Consider the following 5,872-nt stretch of genomic DNA (forward strand, 5'->3'; position numbering starts at 1 on the left):
TACCTACTCGAAAACTCCAAAAAAGAAAAAAATTAAACAATACAAGTTAACAGGAGCATGCATGCAGTCGATTTAGACAAATCCTTTGGCGTGTCAGTTAAATCAATCAAGGGTAGTTTAAAGTTATATGCGCTACGATACGATTACTCGAAATTTGGTTTTAAATTATGTTGTTAATAGTATCATGTTACTAAAAACATGAGTGTTAGTGTATAGCATTAGTGTTATCTGTACATATACTCAAATTGACAGCGGACTAATTTATAAGATTTCCAATGGAAAGTTTTTAATATAATTTTTAAACTCAAATATATATAGAGATAAATATATAAAATATTAATATTTTTAGTTATGAATATTTTAACATAATAATTCATAATTTATAATTTATATTTTATATCTATTTTTTTTTGAAACTTTTAATGAGAGTGTTCTAACACGTTTCCTTCATTTATCAGTGATATCAAGTTTTATATTATTGTTTGCTTCTTGCTTCGTCAAAATTTTAAATTTGTTTTGAAGTCCTAATAAGTTCATGTTAGAAACGTGAGGGTTGAGTTAGTTAGTGTCAACTGTGAAAATTGATCCTAAAATAGAAGTTGATTGTTAGAAACTTAATTAGTCCTACCTACTATATATCAATCGATAATGCACTATCGTAATCACAAATTAAAGTCTTTGATTAAATTTTGTAGACCTAAAAAGCAACAGAAAAAAATCCATATCCAAGAGAGAAACCAAATAGAACACTCTCACGTTACGATTGACGCATATGTTTTAACTTTTAAGTGTAGATTTTCATATAAGATACAGAGTCTCGTTTAGTTTAGTTTTCCCGAGCTTATCATTTATCAACAATTTTTTATACCATCGACCCGGCCATGTAGATTAAAATATTATTTTCTTATAATTTTTCCACCATGCAGTCGATCCAACAATTCATGAATTTTGAGGGTAATATGTTAAGAACAATATAAGATTTTACATTAGACTTTCGGTATTTGATATACTATATTTAGTTTACCGTACAATTAATATGTATACTACAAACACAAAGAATAGATCCCTTAATTGTTATCATCCATCAGTATTCAGTACCTATATACGTAAGCTAAGAGAAGAACAAATACTTAGTGGACCCAATGTAAAGAGACCAATTTCCATGAGCCTTCCTTAACCATTTATTCTTGTTATCTGCTTTCCTTCGAAAGCAATATGAAACCACACGTGGTTAATAATAATCTATCTCTTACCCAAAGTAACACAAGACTAAATATCCTTGCAATACTATTATTTAGTTTTTTTTTTAAATGTATGGCATGATGTTTGATCAATAAATCTCACGAAACAAAAACCAGAACGTTTTGTAACAAAACAACAACTAATTTCTCCACTATTAATTCTTCCAACCGGATTGTAGCAAAGACGTGTAGATAAGGTTAAACTTCGTTGTTGCTATGATTTTTGATATTATGTATGGAAGCATAAAAAGGAAACGGATTAAGGCAAACAATCATTAACGTTTCATTAACTGTAATGAATAATTGCAAATCTTTAAAACAGTTTACAAGATGAGTTTCAAATCTATTTCTAAGTTTCGATCGAGAATGACTTATAACTACTGGTTCTAAATCAACTTGAACAATTTTTAATATATAGGACATTCGTATAGGAGAACATTATGAAGAGATAAACTTAATGTACATAAGATGCATCATGCATGTGGCCGTCATAGATAGAACTGCTCTCTTTACCACACTTGCCCTCTTTCGTTATATATAGCGACCCAACATCACTTATTATCTTCATTTACCTTCTGTCTTAGAAAGAGACATAGAGAGAGAGAGAGAGAGAAATGGAAGTAATGCAAGTTCTTCACATGAACAAAGGAAACGGTGAAACAAGTTATGCCAAAAACTCCATCGTTCAGGTTGGAATTTTATTTCAGAACATCTTCCTAGTAGTCTTGTGTACACATATAGCATATAACCATCTATGTATTTTATATTTATTTTTGTTATGGTTAGACCTAAAAATATAATGATAAATGTGTACAATGTTTATGTAATCCGCAGAGCAACATAATATCTCTAGGCAGAAGAGTATTGGACGAGGCCTTGAAAAAGCTAATGTTGAGCAATTCAGATATTTCGAGTCTTGGAATCGCTGACTTAGGTTGCTCCTCCGGTCCCAATAGTCTCTTGTCTATCTCTAACATCGTAGACACAATCCAAAACGTGTGTCTTGACCTTGACCGTCCTGTCCCTGAGCTCAAAGTCTCTCTCAACGACCTCCCTAGCAACGACTTCAACTACATATTTGCTTCTTTGCCGGAGTTTTACGACCGGCTTAAGAAGAGACACAATAATAATGATTGTTTAGGTTTTGACCGCAGAGGAGAAGGACCGTGTTTTGTATCGGCGGTTCCTGGCTCTTTCTACGGACGTTTGTTTCCTCGCCAGAGCCTTCACTTTGTTCATTCTTCTTCTAGTTTGCACTGGTTGTCTCAGGTGTGTTTTCTTTTTCTTTGTTATTCATATATTTAATTATGTTTTTCAAAATATTAATGCCATTTGCCAACTTGCATTTTGATAATGAATAATTAAACAGGATTACAGGAATACTATTATGACTGGAAATCATAGTTACAATAATTATTTATTTATAAAATATATTTTAAGAAAATATGTTTTGCCATCGTTCGTAATTTTGAAATACAAGGAGTTTGTTATAATGAAGATATTTTTTCATGAATACGTCGTTTCACGATACAGTACCAAGAAAACATTTACGCAAGTAATATTAGGTCTGGGACTTATTATCCGAGATCCGGATTCGATCCGAGATCCGCTCCGGATCCGCTCCGAAAATAGGATATCTGGGGTGCCCGGATCCAAATCCGGATAGTAAAATCTTGAATCCGTGCAAACCGAATCCGGATATCTTAACTTTTAGGTCCGAATATCCGGATCCGGATCTATTTTAAAATACATTAAATTTTTAAATTTTATTAATATTTATATTTGATATATTAATATTTATACATGAATTAATCTTATAATATTATATTTTAGTTTTTACAATATTATAAACATATATAAATATTTAATTTATGTATTCTATTAAAAAATTAGTATTTTTGTTGAAAAAATTTATTTTTAATTATTTTTACGGATCCGGATATCCGCGGATAATAGAATATCGAGACGGATATCCGAAACCCGGATATCCGGAAACCACGAATCCGGATCCGGATATTAAATCCACGGATCCGGATATTAAATCCACGAATCCGGTTTCCCTTTTAATTTTATTAAGGGAAATTTAGTGTGTGGGAATCTTTCTTATTCGAGAAAACCAAGACAAAAAAAAAATCGGGAAACCTAGTGGTTCACACATGATACCATCACACATCACACTAGAAAATACCAAAGTGGTCCACATAATTGTTTCATTTCATCAAAATACCACACATTGTATGGTAAATAGTACATACTAAAAAATTAAGTTATCAACCATATACAAGGTTCCATGTGGTGAGGTGAGCAAGGAAGATGGAGTGGTCATAACAGCTGATTTAGACAACAAAGGGAAAATATACCTATCCAAGACAAGTCCTAAGAGTGTACATAAAGCCTATGCTCTTCAGTTCCAATCCGATTTCTTGGTGTTTCTGAGATCGCGATCCGAGGAGGTGGTTCCCGGAGGAACGAATGGTCTTATCGCTCCTAGGTAGAAGCTCACTGGATCCTACAACCGAAGAGAGTTGCTATCAATGGGAGCTCCTAGCTCAAGCTCTCATGTCCATGGCCAATGAGGTATAGTGTTGCTTGTTTACCATTAATTCGAACCAACATGTAAACAGTCTCTTAGGGCTCGATATATATGGTCCATATTAATTACTCTATAGGATCTGACCGTGGCACGCTACTTGACCAGTTAAATACTACTAAAACGTGTGGCCCCATGTGTTCTTTCCAAATTTATTGAACTTTCTCAAATGATATTTTGTTTAAATGTAAGGGCAACTGATACATTTAATACTATATACACATAGTTTTGCTACCATATAAATTTTGTTTGGTAGTGTGCCAAATAGTAGCTCAACCATATGAGTATTGGATCAATAGATAATATAACCCAATCAAGTTTAGTACTCAATAAGTAATAACTAAAATTTTCTTTCTTTTATGTTCTTCATCTAAAGGGTATCATCGAAGAAGAGAAGATCGATGCTTTCAACGCTCCTTACTATGCTGCGAGCTCCCAAGAATTGAAAATGCCGATCGAGAAAGAAGGTTCTTTTTTGATTGATCGACTTCAGGTAAGTCCTGTTAATTGGGAAGGTGGGAGTGTCACCGAGGAAAACTATGACATATTACGATCCAAACCGGAAGCCCTAGCTAGTGGAAGAAGAGTGGCTAAGACAATTCGAGCTGTGATAGAGCCGATGCTAGAACCTACATTTGGTCATAATGTGATGGACGAACTTTTTGAAAGGTATGCAAAAATAGTGGGAGAGTACTCATATGTGAGCTCACCTCGATACGCTATTGTTAATGTTTCGCTCGTAAAGATGGGTTTGATCATGTTATAATGCCTTGTACTTTTTAATTAATGGAGTATATGTAATATTGCCACTTCCTTCAAGAATAAATATAAATAAAATGTGTGATTTTCATGGTTACCCAAAGTAAGTTAAACCAAAGATGTTTACATGTGCTTTTTCAAAAAACAAGTCTGTTAATTTGTTGTTTAACTGACACTTTGGGTAATTGTAGTGAAATCATTAATTTTTAAGAACTGATTGTACAACGTAATGCGTCTCTATCCTTTTTTTTTCTTTTTCTTACATCGAATCAAAACAAAGAGATCAGAATACATTTGGTTGGATTATAATAAAATGGGCAATTCTCTCAAAATAAACTAAAATAGGTTTTTTTCATCAAAAGAGCACGCAAAAAGAAAAATGACCAACATAAATTTTATTAAAGAGGTAAAAGATGTTTGTACTTTTACTTTATAGATATATAAATATAAATAATTATTACAATAAATTATTATTACAATAAGCAGTAATTAAAAAATAAAAAAATTATCATTTTTGAATAATAAGTTTTTGAATTCGAACTTTTTATAATTTTTTTCAAATTGTTTCTTTTCAAAAAATTTTTTTTCAAAATTTTATTGTGAAATCCAAAAATTCTTTTGGAACTATTTAAAAAAAAATTATAAATCTGAAACCTCATCTCAAAACTCTAAAATCTTAGATTAGTTAACCCCATGAATATAAATATCAATTTACCTTTTTAATGAAATATTTTGAATCATTGTGTATTATATTTATATTTATGTTAAAAACATTTTGTGTCATTCTAGAAAAAAATTCTCTAATAAAATCATGTTTGCGCCTTGGAGTTACCGCTATATGTCTAGTGATAAAAATCTATAAAAGAGGCTGTCTCGCAGTTTTGCTTATCTACTTCAGCAGGGCAATAGCTTCTTGATAGAGCTACAACAATCAGATCATAAGCACTAGCTCTACTCTTAAATAGCTACTATCCATGTTTCGCCTCTAAATACTAACTAGCGTCTCAATCCACATGTGAAACACATGAAATCTTGTGTATTTACATAGTTTTAGCAATCATTTTAGTTCTCAATTTGTCAATTTAGATGCATTTAGAGTAGATTTAGGTGCATTGGCATATACATTTGTCTCTATTAGGTGATGGAGATGCTATTTGGTGAGTTTGGAACCTTTGGAGATGGTTTAGAGACAAGAAAGGTGATTTTAGTTCATAAGACGAGTTCCCAACTGTCCCAGCGGCCAAATGCAGCGGCCAAGACAAGACGCTGGAGAAATCCACTA

The 5,872-nt window shown here is 32.2% G+C and overlaps 1 pseudogene; it reads left to right on the plus strand.

Moving 5' to 3' along the window:
- The first annotated feature begins 1,681 nt into the window (after positions 1-1,681).
- LOC106304354 lies at positions 1,682-4,687 on the plus strand (annotated as a pseudogene).
- Positions 4,688-5,872: the final 1,185 nt, after the last annotated feature.

Source organism: Brassica oleracea, chromosome C7 (genome assembly GCF_000695525.1).
Source record: "Brassica oleracea var. oleracea cultivar TO1000 chromosome C7, BOL, whole genome shotgun sequence".
Lineage (NCBI taxonomy): Eukaryota > Viridiplantae > Streptophyta > Magnoliopsida > Brassicales > Brassicaceae > Brassica > Brassica oleracea.